The 15217-nt window shown below is 39.1% G+C and overlaps 2 long non-coding RNA genes across 3 annotated transcripts in view; one reads left to right on the plus strand and one right to left on the minus strand.

Moving 5' to 3' along the window:
* LOC106514768 (uncharacterized) overlaps positions 1-10002 on the plus strand; it is a 13113-nt gene extending 3111 nt beyond the window's left edge. The window contains exon 4 of the long non-coding RNA XR_001309923.1: positions 9919-10002. This is a non-coding gene — a long non-coding RNA (uncharacterized LOC106514768). The remainder of the gene's footprint in view (positions 1-9918) is intronic.
* LOC106514769 (uncharacterized) overlaps positions 1-15217 on the minus strand; it is a 176271-nt gene that overhangs the window by 109184 nt on the left and 51870 nt on the right. The gene's annotated exons all lie outside the window — the stretch shown is intronic.

Raw genomic sequence — 15217 nt, forward strand, 5'->3', positions numbered from 1 at the left:
GCTGTGTGCTTTTATTTCTTTCTGTCAGGCTGTCAGAGCGCTACTCCTCCTCTGTCCGGTGCTGGTGTGTGTGAGGACTTGGCATAAACAGACCCAGGGCGCAGGCAGGCTCCAAAAGTAGAACAAAAATTTATTTTAAATAACAAAAATGCTGTAGAGACAGCTGAACTTACTGGAGGCACGAGGATCACACAGGCAGGGGGAACAAAGCACAGAGAACCAGAACCAACACATCAAACAATGATCCGACCAAAGACAGAGACAGGACAGGACTTAAATACACAGAAAACTAATTAGGGCAACAAGACACACCTGGAGCAGACACAAAAGGACACAGGTGAGAGAGGGTGGGGCTGCAGGGCAGAGAAACACAGGGGAACACTGAAAACACTAGAAAACTAAGGAAAATAAACACAGACCATGACAGTGTGGGGTGAAAATCCTCCACCTCAGACGTTCAGAGATGTAACTTTCTGCGATACTGTGGTCACTTTCCATGTAGCATCAATTATGCTAATGCTAGCTGTCACGTTCTCTCGTCCTGGCCACACCTCCGCTCTCTAACCCCCTTTCCCCTACCCAAACCCCTCCCCTACCCACTTTGATGCATTTTTCAAATTTCGCCTTGGGGCGGAGTTATCCTTTCACGGGGGGGCAAGTTACACTTTAAAGTTCTTAATTCAGCATTTCGTTCCTAATGCCACGTAATATATTTTTTTAAAAAGCTACAAATTCCTCTTCTGATGATGGAAAGGTTTCTTTTTGATTAAAGTCGTGACATTTGTTTTATTAGTTGTGGAAGGTAGATTAAAGGAGAATTCTTACACACTGAATATAAATGGTTCATTATCTTTGAACTAGTACTTATCTGTTTACCTGAGAACACAGTCAAATAAATTATTACTAAAACGGCAAACAAAGATACTCAGCATCACCTAGAAATCAGCAAGCAGCAAATAAACACACACAGTTCCACTCCAACACACACACACACACGTCTGATAAAGAGGAACAGAGATTAGACACTTTCCCATTGGATCGGTGACGTCCACAGAGACGCTCTCACAAACATATATACCTACAGGTGTACGCATGCTTCCCCCATTTACGCTTCTTTCAGACACATTTCTCCATCCCCTGCAGGGCAGCTGGCTTTCTACTGCTTCCAATTTATTGTGAATTACCAGCTGTCCCGCCAGAGGCCCCAGTAAACACTGCAAGTGAACCTCCCCATTTCTGTTTATCTACCACCATTTCCTCACAGATTTACTCTTTGGAAATAAAAGCCACTTCCTACTTCCACTGCTAAGCAGGGAGACGGTTGTGTCATTGAATCTAAAATGCAGCACATCAAAACTGGAACAAAACCAGACATTTCAAGACCATACCCCATGTATGTCTGTTCTGTTAGATTAGAAAGGAAAGGAGTAAAGGGGGCAACAAGAGAACGGATGGGTAAGGGTGTGAGACACGCTAAGAAAACAATAAGGCGAGGAGATGAAGCATGTGACCTTCCCAAGCTATGCATTGCAAATCATATGTGCTCATAATCTTGTATGGAAATGATTTGAGTGCTAAAGTAGTCATACATATTCATGGTGCGACAGAACATGGCACCTGTCTGCAGGCCGGCTGGTTAGCTTAAATCTAAGCATTAATGTGGAGCATATGCAGAGGGCAAGGAGMTTATTATGCACAGTCAGATGAGATGTTTTTTAAGTGTACATTTGAAGAGAAATGACAAGTTGTACAACTCATAAGTGTAAATATGTCCAATGCAGTAGACAGGTTTATCTGACTGACTTATTTRCATTTAATCTAAAAAGGAAAACTATTTAAGCACTTTTACGTGCGTCTCGTAACAACAGAGCATCACAGGTGCATGGGTGAGGTTTGTGTGAAAAAGGGAGTGTTTCTGCGTAAATAAACAGGTGATGGAAGCCCCATAAAAAGGCTGGGGAGTCTCTCTGCGAGTGGAATGAGCAAGAAAACACGGGTCATACCTGTCATGGTCTGATCCCATCAGCAATAGATTTGGGGCTTGTCACAACCATGGCAGAACCAAAATCTGCCAGGAAGAGGGCAACAAGGTTTAGCAGTGTGTACGTGTGTGAATAACTGTGTTGCCACTGTGCCTTTTGGGGGTTTCTGACTTCACACATCAACATTTTGAATCATATTTAACCCTGCAACTAAACATGAAAATATAAAAAGYGTAAACTCATACTTGCAAGGACACATTGCTTGTGAGTAATGCCAAGTTTGCACTCATGGAGTCTGAATTTAGGTTGCTGCTTTAAGATAGAGCCAGGAGATACCCTTGAAAGCACATTAAACACAATCATAAATACTTGAAAACACAGAATCCACAGACTTACTACTTAAAAAATATACATATTGACAAGCAWGTATAAATCACATAAGAAAAAAAACTTAATTAAAAGCTTAGCAAATTGGACAATGCCAAACAAGAAGGCAAAAATTAGAAAGTGCTTGTAGTCTGACACCTCTCCCATTTATTGCACTCTTTTCTTGCTTTAGAAAGACATCTCTGCAAATTTCATGGTGGTGTAATTATCCCACAGTTCGAAAGTAGACATTAGTGAAGACATCCTGCCACTCTTACAGGGATCCTATTAAGACAGGTAATTAAAGGCGGCGCGAGGAAAATTGGCTGAGGGATGCATATTGAAAAGAGCTTCAAATACGGGCAATAAATCTCCCGTCTGTCTTTCTTCAGGGTGCTCTGTTTGAGTGTATTATTCAGGAGCCTCTTTTGGCCGAAATCTGAGAGAAACATTTGCTGACATGGCAGCGGGGGTGGGGTGGGGAGGGGGGAACAGATAAGGTGGCCAACTGGTCGCCATTTTGTAGGTGACCTAGTTCTGTGTTAATGAACAGAAGAATGAGAGGACTGGAGAAAGCCATTTGTCCCTGCTGTGCCTTCAGTGCACAGTGAGCATTTTAGAGCCCAGGGTGTCTGCAGGTAAAACCGATGCTTTTAAATAACGCTGATGGTGATTTATTTCACTCGGCACGTCAGCGATCATAACAAAGGCATTCATCATGAAAGCATGATTTGCATTCTGCACAAGCCTAGCTTCTCTGTCACACTAATCATATTATGGTATTTCGATGAACATGCTTACCACCTAACACCCTCCACTGCTGAACAGCTGATGAGCGAAGCCATTATCAATTGATTGAACAGTCAAGTGGAAAAAAGCCCTGCTTGAATTCGAGGCCTTGGCACAGCGGGAATATTGACAACTTGGGGATGACGTGAGACAAACACAATGAGAGACAAGGCAATGCAATGACTGAAGATGGAAACAATCAATGCAGGGTAAGTAACTTGCAGGAGGGACCTAAAACACACAATCAAACCTGGACGACTACTTTTGTATGTGTCAATCACCAACCATGATTCCTGAAAATTAGGGATGGTGTTTAAGATGTTAATAAAAACAGAATGTGTTGATTTGCAAATTACCATTTTCTCTGGGCCAAAGTTAATTTAATATGGAGCCAAAGTCTTTTGAACAAAGGAGGAGTGGAACTACCTGGTTTGTTTTCAGCATACAGTCCAAAAGCTTGCCTCTAATGGCATGAAGGTGTATTAGTGCCTCTAGCATGGGTGACTTACACATCTTCAAAGGAAACAGCAATGCAGAAACAGATTTTTAAAACATTTGCACTCCATTTTTTTTAATTTCCAAATTTTTGAGAATTGGKTTTGTAGTTCTTGCAGCCATTGAGGGCTTAGAAGCAGCTCAGAACTTGAGCATGAGTTGGATTCTCATTTCAAGTGAGAGTAGTTTACTGAATCACCTTTAATGTGGACAAATGGTTCTCATTATCTTCTCTGAACTGAATACAAGAGTAGGTCCCGAAGAAAGAAAATCTGATCCAAGAGGGCTCTTTTCTTTCTACTCTGCATAGCCTCTAGTTTGCCTCCTCCTCTGTTCTCCATTATACCCACTTCGGAGAACACAGGGATGCACATTTCAATTCATAAAACATGAATAAACAATGGAGATTCCATGTGCAGCGGAAATTTCCCCTGGCGACGTTTGCTCACGCAGGCTCGGCAGCCGATACGCCTGCACACATGTGAAACTCACACTGACTCAGGATAATAAAAACCGATGAAAGATTCTTGGTCTCGGAAACACTGAGTCTACATAAAATGTCTGTGAGTCCCACAGGTTTAAAGCAAAGGTTGGAGTTCATTGGAACACACATGGAGATATTTGGGGCTCTGACGCTGTTTTGTGTGAAAAGGGAGTGCAGAATTACTTGCTCTCAGTAGGGAACAGTGTCACAGTGAAAACTGCTGTGAATAGAAATCTGGTTAATGGTCACAGAGAAACACAAACAACCCCAAACCAAACCACTGCAGAGACATATCTTTTGAAATCTGTTTAAMGCCGACTCTCCTGATGAGAAACAAACTTTCTCCACAATAGCGTCTCCCCTTTGTGCACAAATTGGGATAAAAGACTCGGCATGACTAAGAAACCCCTGTTCGAAGCTTCTGTATGTGAGTTTACTGTATTCTTTAGTGTGACACTTTTCTGTGTGTGTTTATGCATGTGAGTGCACCCCCTCGGTCCTGGTCCCTTTAATTCAGTGAGCTAAGATAATGAGAAATTTATCTGCGGCTCCTCCGAGGCGTGGGGCTCTGATTGAATGGGAGCAGAGTGTAACGGATGAGACGAGCGATAGTGGGCCGGCTGGGTTACACTSAGGCAGGCTGAGGCGCCGCACGCTTTCGCTGTGGGGAAACACGAATAGGGGGTGTGCGCCACCGGTGACTTAAGTAATGGAAAGCGCTGTGTACCTGTGACAAAACTGGAGCCTTCTTGGGTTGTGAAGGATTTCATTCTTCCCAGATAATAAGAAGAATCACTGAGTGTTTGAAAACAAGAGTCACTTTGCAGCAGTGAGAAACCATTCAAGGCCTAGCTTTTCTTCAATACATTCATAATGCACACTTCCAGTGGTGGGCAGCTCTAATCCAAAAATTTGTTTCGCAATTTCTAAATTGCTTATGTAAATATTTAGGTCTGCAACCTCAAAAGCACTTATGCCATAGAAAAACTAGCAGAAGCTAATTTTAAAGCGCAAGTTCAATTTGACACTTACTAGCTGGCAATAATTCATGTACAATATATGCACAACACTGCCAACTAGCAGTGTATGAACCCTTTAACAGCTTAATCCTACAACCGCCGATTGCCGGGGATGTGATTTCCTGAAACAGACCTTTAGCTCCTGGTGTAAAAATTAAAAAAGTTGTTGAGGATTGCTAATTTGGCTGCTTCTTTTTCTTTTGCTTGTTGTGTATTTTCATTAAAGAAGCATCAATAAAGTAATTTTAAAACTGTTTATTGGAAAACTGAAGCGATGCATTCTGGGTACATGACAGATTTGATTTATGATGGGAAACGAAAGCACGGATTACAGGAAACTATCTTCCCTTCAAAACAAGAGCTTGGATTCGAAAGTTTTCCATGTAGTTGCTCCAGTTGACCACTAGATGTCTGTCTTCATCAGCATAACATCTTTAAATCACTTGTGCGCCTCTAACCCCGTTGCTTCGACCATTTACGTCAAGTATTGAGCTCCAGCGTTTAAACTTTTTTTTAAAGGAGCTCCGATTGTAAAGTAAAATAAATCAATACATAATTTTTTTTAGAATGGATTACAAAACGTTAACTGTTTTAGCTGGGACAGAGAGTTCTAAACATTGCCTTCCTGCTACGTAAGCAGATACAAAGCATTGTGGGAAATGAGAACCGTGACCCAAAGCAACAGTCAGCAAGGATGTATACCTTTCCAATAAGTGTGTTTATCTGGGAGGGGTGCTGTTGGATAGATCATGTGTGTTGTGATTCATTGACAGCCATACCTTCTGCTGTTCAAGATAATGATGACTGGTAGATAATTAGTGGTACTGTATTTTAATTTCAGGAAGTGCAAATCTGCTTATGAATTATAAAAATTAGTAAGACCGCTAAAGCGCAAATGAAATATTTAGGTCCGCAATTAGCGGTTTTGCGCTTTAGCGGGCTAGTGCCCACCACTGCACACTGCCAAACTTTTATACTGCTTTGGTCAAACCTTATAAAATATGTTGAGCACAATTTCATGCAATATAATAAGAACTTATGAGATCTGTTGGTGCTCAGAGTATGTGTTAAGGATGACTCTCAGCTACCACAACAAGATTAGCTATCTGTACAATTGGTTGCAAAATAGCATTTTTTTTTGTTGGCTAAGGTTGATCAGATGTGACAGCCATCTTAAAACAAATTAACTCCAAATGTTAATCAGTTGTACAGTAGATGTATAGCAAATGATTACTTACTGAGAATTTCATGAAAACTCCGGTTTTCAACTTGGGTTGACTCCATTCAGTATTTTCTTTGATATTTTGCTAATGCTACARTCAAACTATTGCACAGACAACAGCAATAATGTTCTCTCCATTCACTTTTAGTTACAGAAAATAAATATTCAATATGTTAAGTAGCAAAAAAGTCTATTAATTCATCTTTCTGTATAAACTCAGTACATCTCAGTCATGAATAGCACATTGTCTCCCACATTTTGTTTTACGTATAATTTCCACAATTAATCATTTTCATCCAGAAAGATTTCTTTAATGACATACCTGATAAGTCTGATGTCAGATTCGACTTTTTCAGCCAGCAGACACTGAGCCGGAACACAAAAATTAATAGGATTAATCAAATTAATTAAACTGAACTATTTCTCCTAAATGTTGGAAGTCGACGCAACCACAAGCCAATCTCTGCTGCTGCCTTCCTCCAGTAAAATGTATTTTATGGTTAAATTAGCATTTTATAATAAAAAAACATCTTAAAGTCTAATTCTGATATGGCACCAGCTTTAATTACCCACTATCTGTTTTATCTATGACCCAAAAAGAGATGCTTAAGAGATAAATCTATTTTATCTGCTCATCTAATAGTGAAAATGAGGATAAGAGTTAATGTTTTTTGCTAAAAAATAAGGCAGCGTTCGCCTGCTAGGGTGTAAATTTTTTGATTATGCATAATAAACCGGATTGTTAAATTTTGTAGACAAGCATGCTGGGTAAAATTGAAAACACCTAAAATTTCTGAACACTTTTTTCCCTTAAAATTTGGTAAAAAAAATGATGCACACAAACTAATTCAACAGAACATTCTTCATGTCTCTCAAGTGTATGTTTTTCTTTATTTCAGGTTCTTTAAAAATGCTTTCCTCTAGTATACAACTAATATCATTTCATTTCCTCTTTTCCTCCTTTGCCTTTCTTATAAGCCTTTGATAAGGATGCCAAGAGAACACGTTTGATATTTCTTTAGCTTTACTGTTCATTATCAAACACAGACCTATCTGGATGAAGCTTCTCTTTTCCACAACAATGCAGAAAATAATGCCTCATAATGAAGTGTGAAATAAAAAAATAAAGAAAATGTATACAAAAAACATCACAGCATCGCTGGAATTTAAACCTAATGCACATTTGCTGCAGATCTATTTGTTAGCACTTGCTCTGTGGATTTCTCACTAATCATCAGATCCTTTATTATTAAAGAAACATATGTATATCAGAATCATTATACACACTCATAACAAAGTCTGTCTTCAAATAATAAATGAGATGGGATGAAATGAAACTTAAAAAGAAGTCATTTGAAAATGAATTAAGAACTACGCTGGGGGCAACTAAGGGAGGCAAATGTGAAAAAAAATTTAGAGACGAAGCAACAGACAARACGGACAAAAAATGGTCACCTCCATTGAAAAAAGAATTTGCCAAATTACAAAACAAAACATGAGTAATGATAACACTTAGAAACGCATAATTTACATTTAAGGCAAATTACTTATAGCTTAAGATGATTGCCTAATATAATAACTTTCCAGAAGAGATATGAGCTAGAACTGCATCTGATGCCCATGAACATTTATCTAATAAGCATTAAACGGGTTGCAGGAAAGGTTTTTAGTGCGTATTACAARATGTCAGCAATAAATGCTAATTTTGTGACTATACAAGGTCAGAAAATGCTTGGCTATTAAAGCCTAATACATAAACTTTAAGCACACRTTAATAGTATCATGGGTGTATGTAAGGTAGCTCAACATGTTGATCAGACGATCCTTGATGCAGTTGCCTCATATTCAAGGTTTTTACTCTGTTTAAAGTAAACCTGCTGTTCCARCTGCAAAAGCAGATGAAAAACATCTGTACATGGAACATTCTACAAYGTACAGTAAGATTTTTGGATTATTCATAAGACTTTTAGCCACTAAGATCAAGTTTATTTCAGYACTGAATCAAAAAATCTGTTTCAGTTAGTTTATTTTATTGATTAACTGTGTAGGTAGGGTATGTGTTAACTGAACAGGCTTTATTAAACTTTCAGGAAGTTCTATTTGTGTCACATCAACTAATTAACTTTTAAAGTTAACCCAATTTAAGTTGGCTGCGACAGCCGAGCGACCTTCAAAATCAAAAATGTCAACAACTGAGTCRGTTTGACTGATATTAATTTAAGATTTGGTGGGTTAATAACTGAGACTGATCTACAGTGCATGCAAGCATATATATTAATAAAACTTTGAAGACAACTCTGGCTGTTAGCAAAACATCTCATGAACAGCTAAAAGGATTTTTACATAATTTAAAAAAAAACTACAAAACAAACAAAGAAAAACTGGATGTACCTTTTCAGCTGATCGACTTATGGAGCCAATGCAATACGTAAAAAAAAAATCTATAAATAAAGTAGCAGAATGCATTGAAATTATAAACACACCAATAAAGCATGTCTTAGTTTGATGTGCTGGTAGTACTTGTTACCTCCGCCAAGGGCGAAGTAATGTTTTATGTCTGTCTGCCAGTCGGTCTGTCTGTCTGTCGGTCTGTCTGTGGACAACATTACTCAAACACTTGTAGACAGATTGTCATGACATTTTTCTCACATGTGGCTACTGGGCCAAGGAACACACCTTTAAATTTTGGTGATGTTCCGGATCACGATGCGGATACAGGACTTTATCTTTTAACACTCTGAGATCGGCAAAGCTGTGATGCTTTCACAGGGCTTCTGTAAAAAAAACAGTGAGCTGGATTGGACAGCACGGACTTCAAACTTTATAAAAGTAATGTTAAAACCACATTTAATGATGAATAATTTTTGCCATAATATGCGCATTTACAGAACGTTTTGTGACCAGGAAGTGCACGACTGCACCATGAAACGTATTTTTCCCATTTCCTCAAACACACCACATTTCCAAAACAACCAATCAAAACAGTTTCTCACTACTAGGCTTGTAAACAGAGAGCTTCTGGCCGGGCATCGAAGTTTGGATACTGGGGAGCCAGGAAGCACTTAATAAAGAGAGTCAAACCATTACAAACTCATACAAGGGGATGAAACAGATGTTTTACACGGTGAAATGTGACTGAGGAAAACTTAGGAGCTTAATCCGACACCAGTTTGACGATAAATAACGTCGGATGATGAGTCTGACTTTTTTTTTCACATTGGACTCCACCGTGAAGAAATTCCATGCATACTGCCTGCTTAAATGTTCACTACATCAGGACTTACTCKGCAAATGTGTTTCCATCTCTGCTTTTGTGCATTAACTCTTATAGGATGGGGGAAATGGTCTTGGCAGAGGTTTGCACTCTCCGAGTGCTTCTAGTTTGAAAATAGTTTATTCCACCTTCATGGTCTTCCTCACTGAGTTTTTGCTGCCTGAGGCAATCCTTTACCAGCTTATTGCTGGGGCCATATTCTTGGTGTACCTCTAGATTTTTTTGTTTTTTTTTCAACCTGGATAGCAGCTCTGAAACTCACCAGCCTTCATTCTCTTTTTTTGYAGGGTACTGTACAGTCTCGGGGAGCTGAACTTGGACTACAACCCTTCATGTACTATGAGAGGCTTTTTGATATCCACRGATTTGCTCTGCTGATGCCAGGTTGATATACCTGGAGGATTTCTGATAACTGGAAGGGCATATGTACTGAAAGCTGCTGCTGTGTTCTTCCCATTTAGCTGAAYCCTTCAGGACCTGCCTTTTTTCGTGTAGGTACTTTATAGTGGCTGATTTCTTTTTAGCCACTTCATGTCTCTGTTTGCCTCCAGGACCTGTGGGTATTTTCYAGTTGTTCTTAACATCTGTTATGCTGCTTTCAGGTAGTTAAACCCTTTCAGTCTCCCTAACACTGTCTCTTTTTGTTATCATCTAATCACATGATCAGAATTATATTTTAATATAAAACTTACATTCAAGAAAAAGGTAAAAAATAACTATTGGTGGTTTTAACTAAAAGTTTAAAATGTCTTTCATTGTCCTAAGACCTACAACATTATATATAATACGTATTTTTTTTGCTTTTAATGATAAATATCACATATATGTTAACTAAAGTGATCCACTATAAACACTTCAAAAAACAAGAAAGTAAATCAAAATATGACCACTTACACTGTATTAGTGTAATTTACAGTTTGCAAAATAAAAATCAAACAAACCAAAACTACTGATTAAGCTCTGTGTTGTTTGTTTTATATCCAAATTATCTGTGTGACTACACTGAGCCAGTGTGTTAGTATAATCTCTGGCTGTTAATTAAATCATAATTAGGAAGACAAAGAGAAAACAATTGTGGTTTTGGCTCCATTGTTGTGGAAAAACTTGTGTTTTTTTTTACTTGTAAGACTGTTTAATGAGGGCTGCTGTGCCATAAATAATATTCAGACAGTGGCATTGTTCTGGCCTTTGGAAATCAAAGAAATCGAAATACCAAGCTTCATCTCAGACTGCAGAGCTTAAATTGCTGATCCATTATTGTCTTCTAAAGCTTGTTAAGGAAAAAAAACTGCTGCATTCATAGAAATATAAAAAAATTAATTGGATTTGAGGAAAGTTTCTGACATAAAAGTCACCACAAAGATGTGTGCCTTATTCTATTGTTAGCAATCTATGTTTGGCGCGTTTTAGTCTGTCTTCCCAGTAGTACTTAGACGAAGAAGCAATCCAGATGCCAGACTTTTTCACAAGTGGATCGATGCAAAATACTTCTCGCTGAAATCACAGATGCCACGAGCAAGGACAAACGGGCGGCCAACATCTTTCTGTCTGTGTTTCTGTCTCCGTTACAAACACACACACACTCCCTCTGTGGCACAAAGTGATCTGCCGCTCTGACAGGGCGGCTGCTGGCATCCATTTATCAGCACKCGGCTCGTCCAAAATATTGTCCCCTCCTTCTGGCAGAAAGCGGGCCAAACAAAGAACGAGGACGRGCGCAGAGCAGGAGGGGAAAATGGGAAGAAAAGGGGAGAAATTGTGGCGCTTCTTGATAACAAACCTCTTCAATCGGGTGAGCAGATAAAACATCACGTGGCAGCTAAAGGGTAACATAAAACATGATAAAGAATCATTGTTTAAGAGAGATCGGGTGCAGAGTTAGACACATGACATCCTTTTTATACTCTGTGTGCATCTGGACCCCCCCCCCCCAAAAAAAAAAAAAAAAAAAAACAAAAAAAAAACACTGCATTCATCTCCACTCGACCTTTTTCTCCCATCATGACTCCTCCTCCAACTCTGATTATCTATCTGCCTTCAATTTGTGTTTTACTCCTACTGGCCGTCACGCCCTATCCCTGCCATTCCACCATCTAAGCTCTGTTTTTATTTATTTATTTTTCTTCTAAATTAGTTCTCTCTCTCCTCAGAACCATTCTCCTTGATCACCTCAACAGTCTCCTTCCTGGCTGTTACCTCCCCGCTGCACAAAGAAAATTGTATCTTTACAAATTAGATTAACTCTGTAGGTTTCTATGAAGAGGTTTAAAATATTTATGGAAAATTCATGTGGAATTTTTAATGTGTTTCCGTTACTTCAGAAGAATGCTAAATTAAATGTTTATATGTGATTTGAGTGTATTTATTTGTCTGCTTCAATTGGTGGCCTTACAAAAAGCTTTGTGTACTTCCTACCTGGTTGGAGTGAGTTATATTAAAGAGCAAAAATAAAAAAGGCTCCTTCAGTTTTAATGCTTGCCCACCTACCCATAAATCAGCTGCAACTCTCCACAGCCACAACAGCCCCTCTTGTGTCAAAAGGCTTTGACCCAACCAAAATGTCGCTGTTGTTGCCTCCCTCCTTCCTCTCCTTCTCCCCTCTTCTTCACGTCTGTGTCTTTCCTTATCTTTTCTCCACTCAGGTATACACCTTTTCATCACTGTCTTTCCCTATCTGAAGAACCCTTTCAGCTRTCTTTATCTCACAGCCATCTTTCTCATGCTCTCTCCTGCAGCCTTGCACTTTAACTTGCCGTCTACAGTGTTATTCTTTATTTTTTTTAACTCACTCAGTCTGTACATTCTGGTCCTTTTGCTGCTTTTAGTGAAAGGTACAGAGAAGAGGCAGTCTGGGTGGTAAAAGAAAAAAAAACATTCAGGGAACTAAAGCAGCTAAAACAGAGGAAAGAGAATTTGTATGTTTGAGAATTAAGTGCTTCGTGATTATTTAGCACGTACGAAAACTGCCTGCAAATTTTACTGCTGGCACTTTATTCTCTTCGCTTTTTCCGCTGCGGAGTAAAATGTGATCAGGCCTAAAAATGGTTTAGGACTGAATGCCTTAGTTCTAACTGTCTTCATTTGATGAAATTAAACTCTAATGATCCCTCTGGGAAAATTAAGTTTTTACAACAGAAAAGAGTAGATACGGATTGAAAATAAATAAGAGCTTAAAACAACAGAAGGTGTAAAATATGTTGCAGATAACTGCAATTGGTCTAGCCTACTGCTCATATAATTGCTTCAGAAAAAGGTTAAATGAACAAATAAGAATATAAACATATCAACGGTAGTGCAGTGCTGACAATAGTGCTAATTTTCTTTATCTTTATTTGTCAATAGAACAATCAAGTGTGAAGCATATTCATGGTCAACATAATTAGGTGAAAATTTGTCTATATATTTATGTATATTACAACTCTTGGCTCTTTAGGTTTATATTAATGGAAACTGATCCAGCAGTTCTTAGTGGAACACATGGCTCTCAGTCTAATCTATACAACTAAAACTTAAAATGTAACTAGGCCAGGACATTATTAGGCAGGCAGTCTACTGGTCCTTATTCTGCAATTATCAAATGTCAAAGTATCTCGAAACAAGACTTTAATGTAAATTAGTCCAACAGGCCAATGGTTCAACTCTGACTGCTAGGCAGCAGTGATATCTGCAGAGTAATTTGTAGTCTGAGTCAGGGCATTAGTTCCAATTTCAAATGAAATACACTCTTCAGTTGATTCATATGCTCAGAGAAACCCAGAAATTTATAACGAGGCAGTAATGGAAAAAGAATCAGCTGGCTCTCCTTGTCCTCTAATGTCTATCCTCCCCCCGTCACCTCCTGAAAACTCACACATGCTAAAGCAGACCTATTTGCACACACACCAACAAAATTTCATTTGCCTAAGTTATGGAGTACRTCTACATTTTGCAAACTGCGGGGAGCACCAGACCTGCCATTTGTTGCATGAGCAAACAAAGTGACGGAGTGGAAAGCAGGAAGGGGAAAAAGGTCAGAGATGGATGGATGAGGAGGTCATGAGGAGAAATACAAATGAAATGGCAGACAGTGGGCGGAAGAAAAAGACCCATCATTCACCACAGTCGCTGGCCACAGAGTGACAGCACTGTAGCTTAAAGAGTGTGTACGTGGGGGACAGGTTGGTTGTGTGTGCAGGTGGATGAAAAAGCGCAGCCCTCTGCAGCCGTGTGTGTCATTAATATCATCGAGGTGGACCCCGCTAATTGCAGCATGTCAGCGATAACAAATATGTAGGTAACATCACACAAAGTGCTCTGACAACRGAATAACTAGAGTGAATGGACACAGCCAGTGACTCGGGGGCAATAAAGATGTGTTATAATTATGTCAGCAGCTTAGTGATGAGGCCTATTTTTCTACCCACCTTCTGAGACCAGCCCCCTCTCTTGGATTTACACAAGTTCTTTGACTGATGTAGGTGAATGTTACTGACAAGTGATTCAGATAAAAAAAAAGCTTGAGTGTAAAAAGTAACTATTTCATCAGATTATCTGATTGAACTCTTATCTTTACATTCCCAATRTATTTACTAGGAAATCTCTTGAACAAAACAACAACAAATTATCTGTTAATTTATACGTTTGTCAGTTCCTGAATTTTCTGCTACTCATATGGGACTAGGTTGCAAAGACAGCTGTCTGATCCCCACCTCCACTCCAAAGACGTACGTTTTTCAGGGGTAGCTCTGGGCATTAAGAGTCCCGGTGATATGATCTTTAGTGTGGCTTGGGCTTGCCATGGGGTTTCCTTTTGGTGGGGCATGTCCAATAAATCTTCAATTCAGAAAATCCATTAGTCTACTCTAAGCTCCTCAGAGGAACCCTTTTTTTGGTCACTGTAGTCCATGACTACAAGGGAGAGTTGAAATGTAGGCTGAAATGCAAATCAACAGCTACTTGAGTCATTTTATAGCTGTACTAAACTAAACATAATTCTTTGAGGAAAAATGGGGCCAGTGGAAGTAAAATGTATTTCCACCAAATTACATCACTTAACAAATTGATAATTTATTTTGCATCACATTTCATTGATGGCATGGGTAACTTGTACATTTGTGAAGGCACCATTAATGCTGAAAGGTACATGCTGGGTTTGGAGCCACATACACAAGCCAGATCTTTTTCAGGGACATGCTGCTTATTTCAGCAAGACAATGCCCAGCCATATTCTGAATGTAGTTCAACAGCATGGCTTCGAAGTAAAAGAATGTGGGTACAGGGGTGTAAGAAAATATTGATACACTGAAATATCGCGATATTTCATTTCCCGATACTCTATCGATATTCTAAAGMCCTGTATCGATTTTTATTAAGGTTTAAAATGTCAACTTTCCTGCCAGCCATTCATTTTTATGTTGTAGTTCAGCCTCTGACCACTAGTTGGCAGCAGTGAGCCAGCCATTTGGCTCCTCTACCTCTTGAGGTAGAGGTTTTGGTTTATCATTGTTTTTTTTCCAGTAAGAGGTTTTTATTTAATAGAATTTTTGGACCAGAAATATCGCAATATATCGCCTTGTTTACAGTATCGGGATATATCGGGATATATCG

The sequence above is a fragment of the Austrofundulus limnaeus genome, unplaced genomic scaffold (assembly GCF_001266775.1).
Source record: "Austrofundulus limnaeus strain Quisiro unplaced genomic scaffold, Austrofundulus_limnaeus-1.0 Scaffold22, whole genome shotgun sequence".
NCBI classification, from domain to species: Eukaryota; Metazoa; Chordata; class Actinopteri; order Cyprinodontiformes; family Rivulidae; genus Austrofundulus; species Austrofundulus limnaeus.